This window comes from Nicotiana attenuata, unplaced genomic scaffold (assembly GCF_001879085.1).
Source record: "Nicotiana attenuata strain UT unplaced genomic scaffold, NIATTr2, whole genome shotgun sequence".
NCBI classification, from domain to species: domain Eukaryota; kingdom Viridiplantae; phylum Streptophyta; class Magnoliopsida; order Solanales; family Solanaceae; genus Nicotiana; species Nicotiana attenuata.
This window is the reverse complement of record NW_017670825.1, coordinates 113,652-120,392: the sequence shown is the minus strand read 5'-3', so window position 1 is coordinate 120,392 and position 6,741 is coordinate 113,652.

The window sequence follows — 6,741 nt, the reverse complement described above, 5'->3', positions numbered from 1 at the left end:
CTCATTCTTATCGATTGGGCTTCCAGAAGATTCTTCCATGCATTAGCTCTAGGTCACAACACCATTGTCGTTGTAGATCATCTCTCAATTGTCCTTAATTTTTTAACAATATGGCATCTGACTTTTGATAAGGAATATTTAATTACAAGATGACATGGTAGATTAGATTAAATGACTGAAAACATTATATATGGTTTTGCCCTTAGAGATTGTTCCGGCAGCTGAGTGAACACGGGGTTTTGGTATAGTTTCTTGAGGACAAAATTATTTATCTGGATCCAATGTAAACATTAAACCAATGAACATGTGTCATTTATATATGATTTATCACTTAATCATAATTAAATAATATTTATTTGTACCTCAATTTATTACTTAATCGTAGTAAATCAGTATAGTTTAATGCACATTCTAAAAGCTTTTTCCCTAGTAAATTTGATAATGTGATTTGTACAAATAGGATCATTTGATGCCATCGTTTAAATTTTGACCCTGGTAAAACATTTCTTGGAAGAATAATCACTGATCAGAATTTTGAAACATTGGTCAGAATTTCTTTGGAAAATTTTATGGTGATTGGTCAGAATTCTGATGGTTGCCATAATTTTGCAAGTTCTGTAATTGTCACAAAATTCTGATGGTTGCCATAATTTTGTGTAATTGGCTACAAAAAATTCTAACCGATCACCAGAATTTTTTTGTATTGTGGGGAAATTCTAGTGATTGTCAACGTACTTTAAAATTCTGAAGCAAAATTATTTTATCAAAATTTTCTTAATAGGGTCAAACTTTTTCGTATATATACAAGATTTTAAACTTATTTATCCGATTTTGTCTAAGTTTTCATATTTACAGGAAGTGACAAATGTTTTTAATAAATATATACAAATTCGGTCAAAATCTACAATTTATCTACAACTTAAATACACTTTTTTTTTTGTACAGAATCCGGTCAAAAACTATAATTTACATACAATTTATATACAACTTATATACAATTATGTAAATTATATATATTTTGTATACTGTTTCTACACTCGACATACAAAGTATATACAATTTATTTATGTCCTTCTTTTTCGAGTTTCAATCTGAAATTTCAACCAAAACCACCTCGAATATTCACCAAATTGACTCAAAATTAAGATATAAACTCCAATGGATATTCCCAATCATTTGCAACAACACCCAATCCAAACAAAAAATAATTTTGTAAAATTTGATTTTCGAATTCAAACTTCGAAGCATTTTAATGGCTGTCAATGGAGTTTTTAATGGATTAACATATTTTTCAATCTAATTAATTCTATTTTGTTCATTGATTCAAAAAAGCTAAAAACCGATAACTAAAATGACTCTCTTTATCAGAGTTAATTTCTTTCTTATTTACTTCCTCGTTTTCATAGGATCTGAAGCAAGAACTTTGCTAGGTACTAATGTTCTCTCTTTTTTTCACGTAAAAATTGCACGGGGCACCCTATTTGGTCGCCCCCATTAAACCTATACCCATTTTCTTTAAAAGTTTTAACTTGTACCCAATTTTAAACAACTTTAGCCCCCTTTCTCCTCCTCATTCTCCTCCTTCGTTTTCTTCTTCTTCTTCTTCTTCTTCTTCTTCTTCTTCTTCTTCTTCTTCTTCTTCTTCTTCTTCTTCTTCTTCTTCTTTCTTCTGCTGTTGTTGGTGCTGCTATGAAACTTCAATTTATGGGATGATTTCCATAAGTATGTTTATCATATTATTTAAAAATAAATTATAAATAATTACGTAAGTTAGTAGACAATAATTTGTGAATATTTTCACGTAATTCTGTTCTTTTCACGTTTATTGTTTCCAAAATTTATGATTTAGATACTGTTGGCAATCTGATTATTTTATAGTAGTAATACACTATGAAAGAATAAGGTGATTATTTATCTAGTATGTTAGAAAGCTTTTTCAAAAACTTCATCTTATATAGTGCTGAAGTTTTTACAAATGAACTAAATAACTTCAGCATCTTCTGCTGAAGTTTTTGAAAAAGCTTTATGACAAAACTAATGAATCCAGGACAAATAAACTTCAGCTTATATAGTGCTGACATTTTTACAAATGAACTAAATAACTTCAGCATCTTCTGCTGATGTTTTTGAAAAAGCTTATCCAGGACAAAAAACTTTAACTTATTTAGTGCTGAAGTTTTTACAAATGAACTAAATAACTTCAGCATCTTCTGCTGAAGTTTTTGAAAATCCTTTATGATAAAACTAATGAATCCAAGACAAAAAAACTTCAGCTATTTTAGTGCTGAAGCTTCTACAAATGAACTAAATAACTTTAGCATCTTATCCAGGACAAAAAAAATTCAGCGTATTGCCTTTGCTACTTCAGCCCCGTATGCTGAAGTTACACGAAAAAGTGATACGCTTGCAATTTTTTTCGCAAAGCGGCACAAGTTAAAACGTGACCCAAAAGCGGGTATAGATGCGAATCCCCCTTTTTTCATTTAACATTAGTATACTTTCTTTAGTTAATCCACGTATATTAATATAAGAATAATAATAGAGAAAGAGAGAGAGAGAGAGAGAGAGAGATCGAAGAGGGAATTCCCTACTCAATTCGTAATATAAAGGGATACTCATTAATACTATTTGTATATAATTAGTAAACTGTATATCAACTTGTAATTAAGTTAAAACTTAAACAGTGAGGGTAAATAAGTTTCTAATATAATACATATAGGTAAAAATCCCAAATATAAATGTAAAAATTGCACGGGGCGCCCTATTTGGGCGCCCCTCTTTAACCTCTAGCCGCTTTGTCTTTTTGTTTGCATCCGTACCCACTTTTTAAAAAATTTCAGCTTCCCTTTATAACTGAGAAACTTCAGCTAAGTTTCCGGGTTACTAAACAAAAACTTCAGCTTTAGAGCTGAAGTTTTTACTTTATAACTAGCAAACTTCAACTCTAGAGCTGAAGTTTTTATTTTATAACTGGCAAACTTCAGCTCTAGAGCTGAAGTTTTTATTTTATAACTTGAAATTCCGGGTTACTAAACAAAAACTTCAGCTCTAAAGCTGAAGTTTTTATTTTATAACTTGAAAACTTCAGCTCTAGAGCTGAAGTTTTTCAGTTACAATACAAAAACTTGAAGTTTTTATTTTATAACTGGAAAACTACAGCTGAAGTTTTTATTTTATAACTGGAAAGAGCTGAAGTTTTTGTTTTATAACTGGAAAACTTCAGCTCTAGAGCTTAAGTTTCCAGTTATAAAATAGAACTTCAGCTGGAAACTGCTTAAGTTTTATTTATAACTGGAAAACTTAAGCTGGAAACTGCTTAAGTTTTATTTATAACTGGAAAACTTAAGCTAGGAAACTGCTTAAGTTTTTATTTTATAACTGGAAAACTTAAGCTGGAAACTGCTTAAGTTTTTATTTTATAACTGGAAAACTTAAGCTGGAAACTGCTTAAGTTTTTATTTTATAACTGGAAAACTTAAGCTCTAGAGCTTAAGTTTTTATTTTATAACTGGAAAACTTAAGCTGGAAACTGCTTAAGTTTTTATTTTATAACTGGAAAACTTAAGCTCTAGACTGCTTAAGTTTTTATTGTATAACTAGAAAACTTAAGCTGGAAACTGCTTAAGTTTTTATTTTATAACTGAAAAACTTAAGTTGGAAAACTGCTTAAGTTTTTCGGTTACAAAGACAAAAACTTCAGCTGAAGTTTTCCAGTAGAAAAGAAAAACTTCAGCCCCGTGGGCTGAAGTTATGTGAAAAAGCGGGTACGCTTGCAATTTTTTTTGCAAATTGGGCACAAGTTAAAATATGGCACAAAAAACGGGTATAGATGCAAATGCCCCAATATAAATTATGGTTTTAGAAAGGTCTACCCAGCATAATTTATGGAATTTGATCCATTGGATTTCATTGACACTAGTTGGGCCCTTGACAGGTTTTGGCACTTCCTAGATGCTGGTGGATTCGCTATCTAACGATAATTGGCGGCTCGATCCAAATTTATGTCGTACATTACCCATTTTGCTTGCTGAAGCGAATATATACGTTTATGAGAAATTTTCATAAAACACTATCTTTTAGTAGTAATTAGCTATCTATAGATACCATTTGCTATATTACGGATTATAGATATCTTTTCTATTGTTATAAGATGTATTTGATGTATTTAAGCTATTGTATTCATGAATACAGTAGCAAAAATAGGCGTGAATCAGGGAAGTCTAGCTAATTAGTTGTTGTATTCGAGTGTATTCGACTGTATTCATGGAGTGAAATATGGGATTATAGCTGGACAAATTATTGTATTCGACTGTATTAACGACGTGAAATAAGGGATTACACTGTTTTTAAAACGGAAAGTGAATCAATTAACATAATAGACTCCTAATATAACTCAACAAACTCAATTATAACACACAAATTTTGTATTTTTCAGTTATAAAAAAAGATTCTCAACCGAAAAATACCCTAAAAATATAGCAATCTTCAGAGAAATTATATAATACATCTGAATACATAAATTGTATTAATTAAAAAAATATATATATGAATACATTTATAGCATATAGCGAGACAGTGAATACAATGAAATACATAAAATACAACAGGATACATTGAAATACAATGAGAAAAAAAGACACTGAATACAACGAGATACATTGAATTACAATGAAAAAAAGATGGTGAATACAATGAAATACATAGAAATATAGCGAGATACATTGAAATGCTCTTAAAAAAAGGTAACAAAATTTTTAAATTGCTCAACCCCAAACTTCAGACGACCTATTTTAGTCGACGATTTTCCGACGACCCATCGGATTCCATAAGCAGTGATGAGAGAAAGAAGAAGAAAACGAGAAAGATCGTTGGAGAAGAAATTGCTAGCATCCGTAACGCATATGAAGAAGTTAAAGTCCCAGAACTGAATTTAGCTAGCACCCGCCGGTAACGAATCAGAAAAAATTGCTAGCACCCACTAAAGAAGAATCTGCCAAGAAGTTAAAGTCCCAAAAAATTCCTGTTGATTATAAAGAAGAACAATCTAGTTCCGAAAACAATCAAAATCGGAAAGGAAGAAGAAGAAGAAACATACTGGAGTTGGCCACAGAGATTTCGTTGCCTTCATTAGGGTCAAGCAAGAGAGGCAGCGTATTTTATGAGAGAGAGGGCAGCGTATTTTATGGATTAAGAGTAGGAGGTGACCATAAATAGGTATTTGACTATAAAAATCAAAAGGTAGTTATAGAATATAATTTTTTTAAATGGTATATATTTAAAATAAATAAGGTATCAACCTTTGCTATAGGAGGTAAGTAATCCTATGTTTAATAAGTGGATATCTGAAAATATAGCCATTGGTGCTTTGGTATAGTTATGTGTTTATCTTTTAGGAAAAATGGTCATTTTTCATTAATATAAAATCTTGGTGGACAATTTCCCCTTTTATTTTCTCCCACCTTTTTGAAGTGGTAAATGATACTATTAAAACTACCAAGGAGGTTAGTGTAATATCATTCAAGCCTCTTAGATTTGCTATTTTTCGTTTGAATTAAGTCATTTGAATTGATGCAACAATTTCTATGCTATTAATATAGTTTAATCAATTGAAATAAGTTATTTGCCATATTTTTAGATTAACATTAATCCAACCCACTGTAGATAGTTACTGTGGTTAACTTTTTTCAAATAAGATGCTACGTTTATTGTGTTTTAAGGTTATTGTGCTTCTCTTTTTTTAATAATATCGCTTCCGATAGTAATATATATATATATATATATATATATATATATATATATATATATATATATATATATAGTATAAAACTGTGAAAAGGATCTTATGCAGCTGGAAATAGGTTGTGTTATAAGAAATTTGAAATATCTTATGCAGGATCAATAGTCTGTCTTCCACGTAAATTCTTGGCACTATCTATAATCTGTATTCAAAGTGGTACAATATTAGAAGATTAAGGAAATACTTCCTATGGCATTAAATGGAAAGTTAATAACTACCCTTTAAGATAAGATAAGGCCTCGCTAAAATCAAAGCGTTCTTATATAATGCCTTTTCCATTCTGTTTCAAATTATAATTGTATCATGATAATAGGTGAATTTGTCTATAATCACACCTTAAATAATCACCTTCTTGTGTAGTTTTAATGCTAAAAGTGATGACAAAATGCTCTTATTAGTGCTTTTCATGATTTGTAGGTGATATATGTATAAAGACGGCTAAGGAGCAGTTTTGGAGTCAAAAGTGATGAAAAAGAGGCCAACTGTGAAATTTCCTAAGTGACCCGTGCAAAAACAGGCCGAAGATTCAGAGAACTGGATCCACCGCGGTTCCACCGCGGCAGAACCGCGGTGGGAAGCAGCTGCAGAAGTTCAGAGATTCCGCGAGGGTGTTTGGCCGCGGTTCTACCGCGACTGCGGCAGAACCGCGGCAGGCGCAGAAACTTCTGGGACCAAAGTGTCAATTACGGGATTTTTAGACCTAAACCCTATTTAAAACATTAGACTTCGCCCAAGAGAGGCATGTATTGATTTTTTTAGGCTTCTTAGCAAGAAAAACAATTGTGAGAAAGTACTCTAAACATCTTTCTTCTTTTCTTTTGATTTTATGATGAATTCAAGCTTAGTTTATGTTCCCATAGTCATGAGTAGCTAAATTCCTTGTCTAAGGCGTTGATGGAACCTATTGGGTGATGAACTTCTTGTTTATGTGAATACAAATTGCT